Below are 15,710 nucleotides of genomic sequence, written 5' to 3'. Positions count from 1 at the left end.
AACAACCCCAGGCACCGCTGCAGGCGTGGGGAGGAGCGGCTGGGAGCTGCCCGGCGGGAAAGGACCTGAGGGTGTTGGTCGACAGCCGCCTGAACATGAGCCAGCAGTGTGCCCAGGTGGCCAAGAGGGCCAATGGCATCCTGGCTTGTATCAGGAATGGTGTGGCCAGCAGGAGCAGGGAGGTGATGGTGCCCCTGTGCTGGGCACTGGGGAGGCCGCCCCTCGAGTGCTGTGCTCAGCGCTGGGCCCCTCACCCCAAGAAGGCCATGGAGGGGCTGGAGCGTGGCCAGAGCAGGGCAGCGAGGCTGGGGCAGGGGCTGGAGCCCAAGGCTGGGGAGGAGCGGCTGGGGGAGCTGGGGGGGCTCAGCCTGGAGAAGAGGAGGCTGAGGGGAGCCCTCATCGCTCTCTGCAACTGCCTGAAAGGAGGCTGGAGCCGGGGGGGTCGGTCTCTTCTCCCCAGGAACAAGCGATGGGACGAGAGGGAACGGCCTCAAGCTGCGCCAGGGCAGGGTTAGGTTGGGTATTAGGAAAAACTTCTTCCCGGAAAGGGCTGTCAGGCCCTGGCCCAGGCTGCCCAGGGCAGGGGCTGAGTCCCCATGCCTGGAGGTATTGAAAAGCCGGGGAGATGTGGTGCTCGAGGACATGGGTTAGTGGTGGCCTTGGCAGTGCTGGGTTACCGGTTGGACTTGATGATCTTAAGGGTCTTTTCCAACCTTAACGATTCCATGATTCTATGAAAACTTCAGAAGTTGGACCTGAGTTGGCAGAATTGGTGGAAACAGCGTAGTTCTGGTGCCCAGAGGAACACCCCGACGACGGGTATGAGCCCCTGTTGCATTTGCAGCATCCAGTGGAGAGGATCCTGCCTGTCCACAAGCTGCTTCTGAGCTTCACAAGAGAAATTGTTCCATGTTGGTGCCTCTGGAAGTGTGACTTTACTGCCGAGGAATCTAGCAGGAGCTAGGCAAGAGGCAGGGCGTGGTGTGCGCAGCTCGGGGGCTCGCAGGGGATCTCCGCTGGAATGTTTTGGAAATTCAGCTCCTTTTCCATTTCGGGTGATGTGTGTGGAGGGGGAAGCACTGATGAAACCAGAAAAGGGGTTTTCTGCCTCGGGATTGCTTTGGGTTTCAACTTCTGGGTTTCCTGATTTTGGGGAATTTCAGTTCTGTTTCTAAGGTCGTTGGTGAGAAGCATTGCAGGCTCCTTTTCTCAAAGAGAACTAGTAGATTTTTGTCACAAGCCTTTATTTTATGCTATTAATTCAGATCATAGGAGGCAAGAGATACTTATACTGGAACAAATAACCACAATCGCAGCTGCTGACGAAACACAAGGCTGTAACATTTCCAGCTGGAGGCTGGGGCACAAACCTTTTTGCCTGCCAATAACATCCCCAGAGGATTTCTCTTAAAGTAATATTAATTCTGCTCACATTTTTTTATTCTCTGGTAATGGAAAGCAGGATGGAAGATTTGTATGGCTCTTTGTACCGTCAATTCCTAGAAGCACATAAATGTCTATCACAGGGGGTTGTTTCCTTTTTCCTAGGGTAAAAAAAAAAAATTGTGCATAATGTCATTTGTCTGCTGCTAGACAGCATAACAAATTATAGGCAGGTCGTGTCACATTGTAGGGCAAATCCTTTCTGTACATTCGTCTTTAAAGATGATATTTGTAAAATAAATTAAGCTTGCCTCCGTTTGCTGTCGAAAGCTGTAAATGATGGTAAGTTGGAAACCTTGACTTTAAAAGCTTTGTGCAGAGCAAATGATGCTGCATCACTGGAAAGGCTTGAAAGAAGCCACATTTCCCCCCTTTTAATGAGTTTAGGGAAATTCCCATTGACCTTTAAAAGTGGTTGAAGGAAATAGCTTGTTACAGTGGACTAAAAGCTGGGGGAAAAAACATGTTTCTGAGCAGGTTGGTTTTTATTTTGTAAATCTTCTCCTGTCTGCAGGTGCCCAAGACTGTGAAAGCTTTGGCTTGGCTTTACGGTGAGTTTGGGGGAGCATGGGGAGCACAGCAGCAACACCTCGTTGCTGCTGGAGGCTGGAGGAAGGCGGCCACTGCTCCCAGGGAAGCACCCACAGCTTGTCCTTGCTGTTGGAGGATGGTTGCTTTCCCCTCTTCATCGTGAGAAAATAAATACTTGCAACAAACGTCCTATGCTAATGGACTGGGTGCGTAGCCTATCCGAAGGCTTTCCCAAAGGCCTCCTCGGGGTTGCAGAGATGTTGAGAAAAAAACAGATAAGGGCTCCAGGCTTGGTATTTGTAGATGGTTCTCTCTAAACCATGTTTTTGGAGATGTAGTGGTACACAAGTAAGGAGGATAGAGTAGACTACGAGATGACTCATTACCCCAGATAGTTATTAAAAGTTCTCGTACAGTATATTCTTATCCTTCCTCCATGCCATGTTTCAGAAGAGGATTAAGAAGACGCTGCTGCTCCTGAAGGTCATCAGAGGTGTACCCACGACCTCATCAGACTTGCGTTCAGCATGTGACAACTTCAGTAACGTATATGTATGGCAACAAGGATATAAAGTATTGGTGAAGCGAGTTTCCAGGATGCTAAATCTGAGTAGCCAGGCAGAGTCACCAGCTTCTGCATAGGTCCAGAGAAGCAAATATGAGACAAGTTGCCACCAGAGTCAACAGCAAAAGAAAGCATAAAGCTGGAGGGGTTTAAACAAGGAATTTCTTCCGATAGAGTAAACTTATTCCTGGTTAGGCATGTTTCATCCCTGAGATGTGAGATTATGCAAAGGGTAAGTTAAGACAGGGTTTGATAAGAAGACAGACAGACAGACAGATGGTGGTGACCAGGCGCAGGGCTGGGTCAGACAAGCGTAGTGACCAGCCCTGTGTCACACCCAGCTGGCCCCTTCTATACCCTTTTCTGGCTATTCCTCCTTTTTGCCTTCCTCTGCACACTCCTTCACCAGTCTGCAGTTTCACCAGCCCCCCCCCTGCCAATATCCAGGACCTGAGGGTTCGCATCCACATCAATCACAAAGTCCCAGGTCACCTGCAGGATCTCAACAGCCCATCAAATCGCATGACTGACAAGGCTTGTTTCTCATCTTTGGCCCCATCGCGTTTGCCTGCTGGGTTTGTGTCTACATATCTTGTTTACAGCTTCCCCCTTTTCTTATTAATACCTTTAGTATTGTCAAGGTACAACAAAAGCCCCACTTTCTTTGCATAAAGCACAGGAAAACGTGCGTCCTTCCTGCTGGAGAAAAGTCTCCCTGCGGCCGCCGCTGTGATTTTGGGATGGGGCAAAGGATCCAAGAGCAGGGGAGCTTGAGAGAGGTGGGGAGATGGTGAACACAGCGAGGGAAGGGCTTGCACAGCATCTCAAACCCATCTGTGGAGCTTTAACACCTGCGTGACAGCTGAGGAGCGCTGCCGCTGGGGTTAGCCAAAGAGGATGAAATTAAGACCCTCCTCACGCCCAATAACGAAGTATTCAGAGTTAGGACCTTGGCTTGAAGTAGCAAAGTCACACTAACAAATTAAATTCAGAGATGAAGTGACAAACTCGTGCAGAGCACTAGGTTTTGGACAAGGAATGACATGGATTTCTGAAAACGGTAGCAGAAAAGAAGAGCAGTCTGGGAAAAGCTCCAAACTGGACTTATTTTTCATGAATCTGTACTTTCTGAATGAGATGCCTTGTTTGAAGCCAAGGGCCGTTTACAAAGCAAAGATAAAAATGAAAATGGTAACATTCATTAAAAATGAATACAATTTTTAAAAGAGCAGGCATTTCTTCCAGGGTTAATTCCACACAAATGTGATTATAGTCTAAGTAGGCAAGATAGATTAAAATCTGAGCCATGGAGTAATCACTCTAGAAAAACGATATTGGAACAGTTTGTATGGTAGGAACAAGTTATTTGTCATGGCAAAGAACTCAGTCTTGCAAACTATCCATATTCTTGCATTTTTTTAGCTTTCAATAAGATGCAAGGACATGGGGTTGTTTTCAAAAGATGAATGCTCATGCACATATATCATGGATGCGATATATATCATATTTTACTAGACACAAAAAAATAAACTAAAATATTACTTTTTGGAGCACCTCCTCTTTGTTTATTGATATCTATAATTTTTCAAGTTCTTTTCCTACCTTACCAGAATTGTTGGTTAAAACCACATCCCTCCAGCTCTGAAAGTTGCTCTACACCAGTCTTACACACAGATTTCCTCTCTTACCCTCAGCTTCTCATGTGGGGAATTGGTTGAAGAAGTCTGAGTAGATGCCAATATTCACCAAACACCACGCTGTGCCTGTTAATAGTTCAAGAAGTCCATGACTTTGAAAGTCTGCTAGCAGAGGAGGACACATCTCACCCAGCTTTACACAGTGGTAATACAGATAATCCCACTCAGCCCGGTTGCCTTCAACTCCCTTGGAGTCTGCAGGAAAAATGTGCACTTTCTGGATACGATTTAGCTGGTTTCCATTAGAGGTCTTGGTCAGGACTAGAAAATATCTGCAAAGATTTCAAATTATTTCATATGTCTAAACTAGTAGAGCTTTAGCATGAGCAGAAAGACAAGACGTAGTTTTGCAAAAAATACCAACTACCTCTCTTGCTTCTCCTGGATAACGGGCTATTTTGTAAGGAGACAAAAAGGAAGGGGTATTTAACTATTTGCAGCCACCATTTCAGAGAAACTTGCTTTGAAATATGGAAAGAAGCCCTCTGCTCTGTCCTGCCAGCGGCCTGGTATTCAGCTGATGTTGAGATTTAGATCTACAAAGCTTGGGCTGGCCTGCAACTGCCCCTTCGAACGCCGTTTTCTTAAGCTCTTGGAGGTAATCGTTAGGGAAGAGAGTCCTCAGTTTCTCCTTCATTCATGGGGAGAACTGCAGAACCTAATGGTAACTATCTACAACCTCCCACCTTGCAGAAGGAAGGTTGCCCATATCTTTCACAAAATGGAGTAGCTTATGTTTTAAGAGAGACATTGAAGCATTCAATGAATTAACATCATGGGCAAAATCTAATAAAAAGGGCTTTTTTGGAGCTACAGTAGCCTTGAGAAAAGAAACAATATCATCATACTTTGCAGGAGTGGGATTTTAGGACAAGAATCAAGACACACTGTACTCGATATACTTGATGTTTCCCTGTAAATGGGAGAGCATACACATCATGCCATGTGGTTTCAGTTCATGGAAGATCCCGAATCTGTTTTCTCTCAAATATTAAGACTATATAAACACCTAGGTAGACTACAAGCACTTTCTTCTTTCATAGAATCATAGAATGATAGAATGTCGAGTTGGAAGGGACCCACAAGGATCATCGAGCCCAACTCCTGTGCCTGCATAGGACAACCCCAAAATTCACACCATATGGCTGAGGGCATTGTCCAAATGCTTCTTAAATATTGTCAGGCTTGGTGCCGTGCCGTGACTGCCTCCCGGGGGAGCCTGTTCCAGTGCTCCACCACCCTCTGGGTGAAGAACCTTTTCCTAATGTCCAACCTAAACCGCCCCCGGCGTATCTTCCTACCATTCCCTCGGGCCCTATCATTGGTCATCAGGGAGAAGAGATCAGCGCCTGCCCCTCCTCTTCCCCTTGTGAGGAAGCTGCAGACCACGATGAGGTCTCCCCTCAGCCTCCTCTTCTCCAGGCTGAACAGACCAAGTGATTTCAGCCGCTCCTCGTACGGTTTCCCCTCTAAACCCTTCACCGTCCTCGTCGCTCTCCTCTGGACACTCTCCAGTAGCTTTGTGTCCTTTTTGTGCTGTGGGGCCCAGAACTGCACACAGTGCTCACGGTGGGGCCGCACCAGTGCAGAGCAGAGCGGGACGATCCCCTCCCTGGACCGGCTGGCGATGCAGTGCTTGATGCACCCCAGGGCACAGTTGACCCTCCTGGCTGCCAGGGCACACTGTTGGCTCATGGTCAACTTGCCATCGACCAGAAGCCCCAGATCCCTCTCCGTGGGACTACCCTCCAACCTCTCGTTCCCCAGGCTGTACATCCAGGGTTGCCATGTCCCAGGTGCAAAATCCGGCACTTGCCCTTGTTAAACTTCATACGGTTGGTGATTGCCCAGCTCTCTCATTTGTCTAGATCTCTCTGCAGGGCCTCTCTGCCCTCAAGAGTGTCAACAGCATGTTGGCAGTGTGTTCCCTCCCTCCCATAATATACTACTTATGGGGTAACACCACCTCTTAGCTTCAGCCAGCAGCATGTCCCATGATGACAGTAGGGAAATAAAGACGTCCTCTACCCCCGCTCATTTCAGAGACCAAGGAGCCCGGCTTGTTGTTCATGTTTATGCTGCTCAGAAGCGTAAAACAGACAACTTTTTTACTGCGACACTCTGGTCCGAGCAGACACCACTTGAACTTTTGTCTACAGAAGACTGTGTACAATTACATGAAACCACACATGGTATCGTGCGATTTGGACAAATTAGTCATACTTGAATAGTAACTCAAACTTTCAACTGAAAGAATGCATCTTGTTCTGAATTTGTCTTTGCTGGATTGTACAGAAAAGCAGAATCAGAAATATTAAGTGTAATCCCTCTTCATTAATTATGTGATTGAAAAACAAGCCTGTTCCCTGTGAACTAGTGGACAGTACTGGTCATCCCATTTTGCAGACGATGTGAACTCAAAGAAATGTAGAGAACAGCAATTTTGAATGCTTGATGTCTGAAGACGTTGGAGAGGAGTATGAAAAAGCATCCGTTTCTCAGGCTTTCTCATGCCAAACTGAAAGGAGAAAGTAGTAAACCCAGAGGCTCAGAAAGGGAAAGCCACATAACACAACACACTGTTAGACAGCAGAAGTCCTTACAGACAAAAATCTGCTCACAAAGCCAGCTGGTCACTCTACTGTATTGCCTGTGGATAGAATTAAAGAGAAACATATCATCCAAAACAGTAGAGCTACTCTAAAGGTAGACCTGCTGTTTGCAAACAGAGAAGGCCTAGTGGGTGATGTGGTGGTCAGAGGCTGTCTTGGGTACAGCGACCGTGACATGATAGAGTTTTCAATTCCTGGAGAAGGAGGGGGTCAGCAAAACCACTGCCCTGAACTTTAGAAGGGCAGACTTTGGCCTGTTTAGGAATCTGATTAACAGAGTCCCTTGGGAGGCAGTCCTGAAGGGCAAAAGAGTCCAGGAAGGCTGGATGTTATTCAAGAAGGAAGTGTTAAAGGCTCAGGAGCAGGCCATTCCCATGTGCCGTAAGTCGAGCAGGCGGGGGAGAAGACCGGCCTGGCTGAACAGAGAGCTTTGGCTGGAACGCAGGAAAAAAAGGAGAGCTTACCACCTTCGGAAGAGAAGGCTGGCAACTCAGGAGGATTACAAGGATGTTGTGAGGTTATGCAGGGAGAAGATTAGAAAGGCAAGGGCCCAGCTAGAATTTAAACTGGCCACTGCAGTGAAGGATAACAAAAAATGTTTTTACAAATATATCAGTGACAAAAGGAGGGCCAAGGAGTATCTCCATCCTTTGTTGGATGCAGAGGGAAACATCGCCACAAAGGATGAGGAGAAGGCTGAGGTACTTAATGCCTTCTTTGCCTCAGTCTTTAATAGTCAGACTGGTCATCCTCGGGGTTTTCAGGCCCCTGAGCTGGGAGATGGAGATAGGAAGCAGAATGAAGCCCCAGTAATTGAAGAGGTAACAGTCAGAGACCTGCTCCTCCACCTGGATGCCCACAAGTCTATGGGGCCAGATGGGATTCACCCGAGGATACTGAGGGAGCTGGCGGAGGAGTTTGCCAAGCCACTTTCCATCATTTACCAGCAGTCCTGGTCAACTGGGGAGGTCCCAGCTGACTGGAAGTTAGCAAATGTGACACCCACCTACAAGAAGGGTCGGAAGGAGGATCCGGGGAGCTACAGACCTGTCAGCCTGACCTCGGTGCCGAGGAAGGCCATGGAGCCATCTTGAGTGCCATTATGTGGCACGTGTGGGACAACCAGGGAATCAGGCCCAGCCAGCACAGGTTCATGAAAGGAAGATCCTGCTTGACCAACCTGGTCTCCTTCTATGACAAGATGACCCACTTAGTGGATGAGGGGAAGGCTGTGGGTGTTGTCTACCTGGACTTCAGTAAGGCCTTTGACACTGTCTCCCACAGCATTCTCCTGGAGAAGCTGGCTGCACACGGCTTGGATAAGTGCACTCTCTGCTGGGTAAAAAACTGGCTGGACAGCCGAGCCCAGAGAGTGGTGGTGAATGGAGCCAAATCCAGTTGGCGGCCGGTCACAAGTGGTGTTCCCGAGGGCTCAGTACTGGGCCCATTTCTGTTTAATATCTTTACTGATGATCTGGACGAGGCGATCGAGTGCACCCTCAGTAAGTTTGCAGAGGACACCAAGCTGGGTGGAAGTGTCGAGCTGCTGGAGGGTAGGAAGGCCCTGCAGAGGGACCTGGCCAGGCTGGATCGTTGGGCCGGGGCCAACTGTGTGAGGGTCAGCAAGGCTCAGGGCCGGGTCCTGCACTTGGGTCACAACAACCCCAGGCACCGCTGCAGGCGTGGGGAGGAGTGGCAGGGAGCTGCCTGGTGGAAAAGGACCTGGGGGTGCTGGTTGACAGCCGCCTGAACATGAGCCAGCAGTGTGCTCAGGTGGCCAAGAGGGCCAACAGCATCCTGGCTTGTATCAGGAACGGTGTGGCCAGCAGGAGCAGGGAGGTGATGGTGCCCCTGCACTGGGCACTGGCGAGGCCACCCCTCGAGTGCTGTGTTCAGTGTTGGGCCCCTCACCCCAAGAAGGCCATGGAGGGGCTGGAGCGTGGCCAGAGCAGGGCAGCGAGGCTGGGGCAGGGGCTGGAGCCCAAGGCTGGGGAGGAGCGGCTGGGGGAGCTGGGGGGGCTCAGCCTGGAGAAGAGGAGGCTGAGGGGAGCCCTCATCGCTCTCTGCAACTGCCTGAAAGGAGGCTGGAGCCGGGGGGGTCGGTCTCTTCTCCCCAGGAACAAGCAATGGGACGAGAGGGAACGGCCTCAAGCTGCGCCAGGGCAGGTTTGGGTTGGGTATTGGGAAAAACTTCTTCCCCAAAAGGGCTGTCAGGCCCTGGCCCAGGCTGCCCAGGGCAGGGGCTGAGTCCCCATCCGTGGAGGGATTTAAAAGCCGGGGAGATGTGGTGCTGAGGGACATGGTTTAGTAGTGGACTTGGCAGTGCTGGATTAATGGTTGGACCTGATGATCTTAAGGGTCTTTTCCAACCTTAACAATTCTATGAGTCTGTGATTCTATGATTTCCTGGGATACCAAACCAGATAAATAGATACCTGCTGCCATGATGCAGCTCTGACAGTCCTAGTTGCCTGGCTAATGGCAAATCAGCTACCACTGGGGCTTTCAAACAGATTCATGGTTGTTTGTTGTCCACTCTGGTCATTTGTTCATGGGATTACGAAATTAAGGTCTTTGGTCCTGCTGTGCTGCAAAGCCAGAGCAGCTGTGGCATATCATGCTCGGCTCCTCTGGCTGCCTCCCAGCTGGCTCCCCTTGACACCACTTCCATGCTGGTGTCCTGGAAAGGACACTTTCTACTGCTCTGCGGGAAAGGACACAAGAAGAGAATTTAGCCATGGGTTGGAAAGAAAAAGAAGGATGGTGGCTATGGAGGGAGGTCAGAAGCAGCAAGATCTGAACGCAGAATGTGGGGTGAGGTTGGGTGGAGATTGAGGCCTTCTCATGACAGGTACAATATTGTTTGTTGGTGGTGATGGTGAAGGGAGGGGGAGAAGGTTTGGGAACCAGGATATGGGAAAGCAAGATGCTCGACAGCATATCTTTGTGTGAAACAATCAGAATACAAGCTTCAAAAAGTAATAGTTGATCAGATTAACAATGAATGCTAAATTCCCAGGACATGAAGTCTCTAGGGACAGGTTTCTAAAGCAGTGAAGTGTCTAAAGATGTAGAGAGCTGCCTCAACACAGTTCCCAAAACTGTCTCTGCTCCAGATTTGAAGTTATTCAGTACAGAGAGCAGCCCTCCCAAGTAAAATAGCCAGAAGGTGTGTAGAAGTTGCAGTCACGTCTTCCTATGGGTGAAACTTTGCTTTTTTGTAAGTTCACCGTGCTAATATCTGACCCTCTCACATCCACTTTGAATATTCACAAGGGCAGACAGGATATAGGTGAGAATGGGCTGGACAGTATGAACAAAACCAAAGGCTGTTAGCACAGCCATATTCATCCTTAGGTGGTTGACGTTAACTAGTAAAATTCCACAGTTCTGCCATCATAATCTATGCAGAAAATTCTGCAAAAACCACAAAGCCAGAAGTTGCTTTGTGGAAGTACTTATACATAACTTCTGTTCCTTTATGCACTGGAACAGGGCAAGAGGATGCAGAGGCAATGCCATGCAGCATTATTCTATCGCCTTCTTGCCCATCAGGGTAATAGTTTGCTGGCGCACATATCAGAATTGGGGTTTTTTAAGGCCAACACAGAAAATACTACCCAGAGTAACCTTGCAGGGTCACTTCTATCTTAACCTTCGACAATTTGTTCTGAGCAGCTCTAACATGCTTTCACAGACAAAGAAACATACAGTTTCTAAGACCATGGTTTAATGATATGTAAATCTAGCTTCAAAACTTTTGAACTGAATGAAACCCTACTACAACTGTCTGTCGCAAAGCACTGACCCAATATAAACTCCGTCTGTTGATTGAAGCTGGCTCAAAAAATGATGATGGATTCCTCACGTATCAGCTGGCCCTATGCCAGATCAGGTATTGTTTGCCCTTCCCAGCCTGTGAAGGAAATAAGAGCATAATGCTAGTGTCAGCTAAAGAAATACTAGTTTACATTGAATTAAATTATATTTGTATTGCTGATAATGGAGCAGTGAACAGCTCCAGTGTTACTAATTGCTGAATTACAGCGTAAGGAAAATAAAAAAATAAAATACTGAGAACATTTTGGCCACGATTTGAAATACTGTGAATTTATTTTAAATAAAAGCTATTAAATGGGAGTATTCCTCAGACTGATTTCTTTCTTTCCTGCAGCTACATGTAATTCAATTCAAGGTTCTGCGTAACGCTTACAATCCTTTATTTAGCGTGCATACATAGACGCTTTTTTCCCCTGGTCCTGTTACAGATCATTTTTTACTTTCTGTCACAGGGTACTTTGTTACCTGAATTTTTCAGAGCAGGGGGTGCGCAGCAGCCTTTAAGCCTTTTGCAGATATCTCAGCCCCAGTCAGCAAACAATCTGAGAATTTCTGAGTGAACCTGTCTCAAAACAGTTGTGTCAAACTGCCTTCTGAAACTACATTGTTCTTTCCATTGAACATGAAGGTCAAACAGGATGCCTAACTATGAAACACTCAGCAATCGGGAAGATTAACGCTGCCTGCTATCAAAGAGAGTACAATTAGCAGCTGTCTACATCTTTTGACCTCTGCCTGCACTTATATGCACTTCAAAAAGTGTCACATTAGCAATAACACTCCATCTTTGCCAATTTTAATTAAAGTTGTGAGCGGGTGTCCTGGCACTGAATGTGGAGATGTCACAGAGACAGGTGAGGAAGGAATTGCTGGTGGCCCGACGGCCACAGTATCCGTGCCTCCGGCATGGCTTACCCTCAGCTGTGATTCTCCCTTGTGACCAGAAAGGTAACGCATCCCTGGCTTTCTCAGCTGGATCTTGCCTTGAACTTGTGCCGAGCTGGAGAACAGCTGCAACGTGGAAGAAAAAGAGTTTAGTGAAATGCCAGCTCCACATTCCTCGTACAGATCCAACGTTTGAAGATGCGTGCTGTTTAGCGAGGTTTCATAAACTTCTAAACAGCCCAAGGGGCTTAAATTCTTAAAAGCCACTGGGTTTTTGAATGCAGCAAACATCTCCCATTTGGCAAAACAAGTGTAAAGTGTACTGCAGCTCTCGGTGGGAAAGAAGTTTCTAAGTCACTTGAGTAGTTATATAAAACGGCACGTGAGATGCTTAGCCATACTGTTTATTTTGCAGTCCTGCCAATTGTTTTTCACAATTTACAAATGTAACACGAGAGAGAGAGTTCTCTGGACTGGAGATGTCTAGGACAGGCAAAAATACTAAAGACAAAGTATGGGAAAGGAAAAACAGAAGTAACGCTGCGACATTCGTGACATTTTTTAGATTGTTTTCTTCTCATGCATTTCACAATTCTGGAGAAAAAGACACTGAATTAATTCATCCCTCACGCCAGTCTATTTGCCTTTTTTAATTGGAAAACAACTACCTTAATTTATTCTCTGGGAATTCTTTAGGAAGAAGTAATAATGTCAGAAGTTGGCCGTGTTCACATTTGAGTAGTTGAGTGGGACATTCCAGAAACAGCCACTCTGTGTCTTGACCAAAATTACTGTCTCTACTATTAAACCTGGCTCAAACTTGGCTGCACCTCAGTGGCTCATGAAAGAACAATGGTTAAGTATAAATACCTCCACATTACCATACAAGAGTCTTTATAATCTCCTCGACTGTGAAAAATCCCATGTAAAGGTAAGGAGACAGCATTATAAGCAGGAGAAGTCAGGTGTCGTGGTTTAACATCAGGAAACTGTGAGGAAATTAAAATCTCTTTCATGACTGTGTTACTAAAATACTAAGAAGAGTCCAACTTTGAAAAGAAAGCTGCTTATAAATGGAATCATGACCTAATGTTTTGTTACCTCAGTGTGCTCTATCACCTAAAGCGGCTGCAGAGATAAGGTGCTGCCATATTTAGTAGGATGCAGGCCTTGATTACCATGTTTGCTAATGAATTGCCTTGTTTTCATTTTATCCTGGGAGGTGGCAAGCATGAAAAGATTTTCCTTACAGCATGAGAAAGAGCATGCCAACATTCATTTAAGGCCCTGCAGAGGGCCCTGGCCAGGCTGGATCGTTGGGCTGGGGCCAACTGTGTGAGGTTCAACAAGGCTCAGGGCCGGGTCCTGCACTTGGGGCACAACAACCCCAGGCACCGCTGCAGGCGTGGGGAGGAGCGGCTGGGAGCTGCCCGGCGGGAAAGGGCCTGGGGGTGGTGGTCGACAGCCGCCTGAACATGAGCCAGCAGTGTGCCCAGGTGGCCAAGAGGGCCAATGGCATTCTGGCTTGTATCAGGAATGGCGTGGCCAGCAGGAGCAGGGAGGTGATGGTGCCCCTGTGCTGGGCACTGGGGAGGCCGCCCCTCGAATGCTGTGCTCAGCGCTGGGCCCCTCACCCCAAGGCGGCCATGGAGGGGCTGGAGCGTGTCCAGAGCAGGGCAGCGAGGCTGGGGCAGGGGCTGGAGCCCAAGGCTGGGGAGGAGCGGCTGGGGGAGCTGGGGGGGCTCAGCCTGGAGAAGAGGAGGCTGAGGGGAGCCCTCATCGCTCTCTGCAACTGCCTGAAAGGAGGCTGGAGCCGGGGGGGTCGGTCTCTTCTCCCCAGGAACAAGCGATGGGACGAGAGGGAACGGCCTCAAGCTGCGCCAGGGCAGGTTTGGGTTGGATATTAGGAAAAACTTCTTCCGCAAAGGGCTGTCAGGCCCTGGCCCAGGCTGCCCAGGGCAGGGGCTGAGTCCCCATCCCTGGAGGTATTGAAAAGCCGGGGAGATGTGGTGCTCGAGGACATGGTTTAGTGGTGGCCTTGGCAGTGCTGGGTTAACAGTTGGACTCGATGATCTTAAGGGTCTTTTCCAACCTAAACGATTCTATGATTGTATGATTCCCAACCTGGTAAGTGCTGGCAGCGCTGTTTCCTCTGCTAGCAAACATGCTGGCTACACCGGTGGATTAACATCCCAGTCTGCGAAGCTATTAATTGCTGTTTCACTTGGAAACGTCTTAAATGTCACTGTTGATACTAATTCATCACCTTTTAGGACACAGCACTCAGTGCGGGGGCAACTTGTCCAGTCCCAGGCAGCTACACGGCTGACACATACCAAGAACTGAACTTTCATTTTATAGATCTTTTCTGTGGATGAAAGACTGCATGTTTCAGGGCATGGTCCTTCCCCAGTGTGACTGAATGAGGGGTGGGTTATATTTTCACATTACTCCTTCTCATTAGAGTTGCTGTTTCCATCAAGTCTGCATAAGAAGAAAAATACCACTAAAATCTGAAAAAAAAATGCCCTGGGATTAGATCCTTCAAAAGCAAATGGACTGGCAGAGCAGTCCTTGGGGCATACTTTCTCTAGCTCAGGTGACACCTATACGGACATCTGGAGGTCCTAGGATCAAACCTCACTCATCTGCCACCCATGGGAGGTCATTTCACCAACGTAACGGAGGGTGTAATGAATGCTCCTTCAAGATAAAATATTACTTACTGCAGCAGGCAGGCTGGAGCAGATGCAGTACCTCAGCAGTACCTCTGAAGAACAGCTGCCACAGATAAATTTAAGCTGGTTCAAACATGATCTAGACAACTCCACAAGAGAGACACTGATGCCTACTGAACACAACAGTCCAGCTATGGAAATCACTAAACCTGGTGACCGCTGGAGAGCTGGAGTGAGGATGATTCTTCTTACATTTTGTGTGTTTCTGCCGGAGACAAGGATCTCTCCCCTCAGCAAAAAGTGGGCCCAGGCAACTCAAGGTTGGTGCAGGAGGGCAGTTCTCCTACTTTTGTAATTGTGAAATGGATATATGGAGCTAGTTCTTCTAAGTCAGCCCTCCCTTTTGTCCTGGTACAGGAGAGAGACTTTACACCATCCAACAGCAAGGCATTTCACAAACATCTCAATAGCTGCAGAAGATGCATGGTGGTTATGGTCAGATCTTCACTTCAATCAAGATAAGACAACACTGATCATAGCAAACAATCCCCTCCCTGAATTGTAACCACATGGCATTTTACACCAAAAAGCAACTTGGAATGATAAAATACTCCACAGCTAATCAATACGCAAGGAACGAGCTTAATTTTTAAACTATCAAGGTGTGTTGAGGGCTGGAGAGTCACAGCTCTAAGGAAGGCAGTAACATTCAACGCGTTGGGATGTTGATTTTGAACTTTGGGCTGATGACTGTGTGGTTTTGAGTGCAGCAGGTCACATCAATGATTTAATGGAAGTCGTATCCACTGGGTCCACTTCCCACAATCAACGAGCCGATCCTTTAGCACTGCTACACAGTGGAGTCAACTAGAGGGCGTAGTTAGGAGCGGGAAGAGGATGTGGGTTTCAGGGCGCTCCACACTGAAACTGTATTAAACATAACAAGAAACCATACCCAGGGACTGTGGGTTCAGTTCTGGCTGGCTGTAGAGTCAAAGTCTGAGAGACGTCAGTTGTGCTGCCAGGACAAGCCGCTTCTGCCTCATTTTTGCTGCTTGCTTTCACCTTTGCGTCATCGCCTTGGCTGGGGAACTCAGCTGCGTTTTACCAGCCATATGCAGATAACGTGGAAAAAAACACATCCAGGGTAAAAAAATAAACCAACAAAACTGGTCCTGTTACTTCAGGGGTTATGGTCACAACAGAGCCTAATGCCTCCATCCCCTGCAGGACCAGCAGCACATCGTGCTATCATGTTCTTCCATTTCTTGACTGCAAAATGGAGATAACGAGTCTAAACGGACCTGGGTATCACTGCTCGGAGCAGTGCTGAGCCTGCGGTTTCACTCATGTCTTGTGGGCCTGCTGGCTTGTTTGCATAAAGTCCCTCAGGCAGGGAGAGTGACAAAAGCATGTGATGTGGTCAATGGAAGGGGACAGCATGCCGTGGCTAGCTGGG

At 48.1% G+C, this 15,710-nt stretch overlaps 1 long non-coding RNA gene across 2 annotated transcripts; it reads right to left on the bottom strand.

Moving 5' to 3' along the window:
* Positions 1-395: 395 nt before the first annotated feature.
* On the bottom strand, positions 396-15,323 carry LOC148054482 (uncharacterized). 2 transcript variants are annotated; one of them, XR_015706681.1, is made up of 6 exons: positions 15,207-15,323; positions 14,300-14,721; positions 11,604-11,699; positions 10,657-10,764; positions 9,284-9,552; positions 396-4,508 (listed from the first exon to the last, which is right to left on the bottom strand). It is a non-coding gene; the product is annotated as an uncharacterized LOC148054482 (long non-coding RNA). The 2 variants fall into 2 exon arrangements; XR_015706682.1 differs by lacking the exons at positions 9,284-9,552; positions 15,207-15,323 and having other exon boundaries at positions 396-2,608; positions 14,300-14,680.
* Between the last annotated feature and the right edge of the window lie 387 nt (positions 15,324-15,710).

This window comes from Nipponia nippon, unplaced genomic scaffold, assembly GCF_047370975.1.
Source record: "Nipponia nippon isolate SJK-2023a ecotype South Korea unplaced genomic scaffold, ASM4737097v1 scaffold_3, whole genome shotgun sequence".
NCBI classification, from domain to species: Eukaryota; Metazoa; Chordata; class Aves; order Pelecaniformes; family Threskiornithidae; genus Nipponia; species Nipponia nippon.
This window is presented reverse-complemented; position numbering and strand designations above follow the sequence as displayed.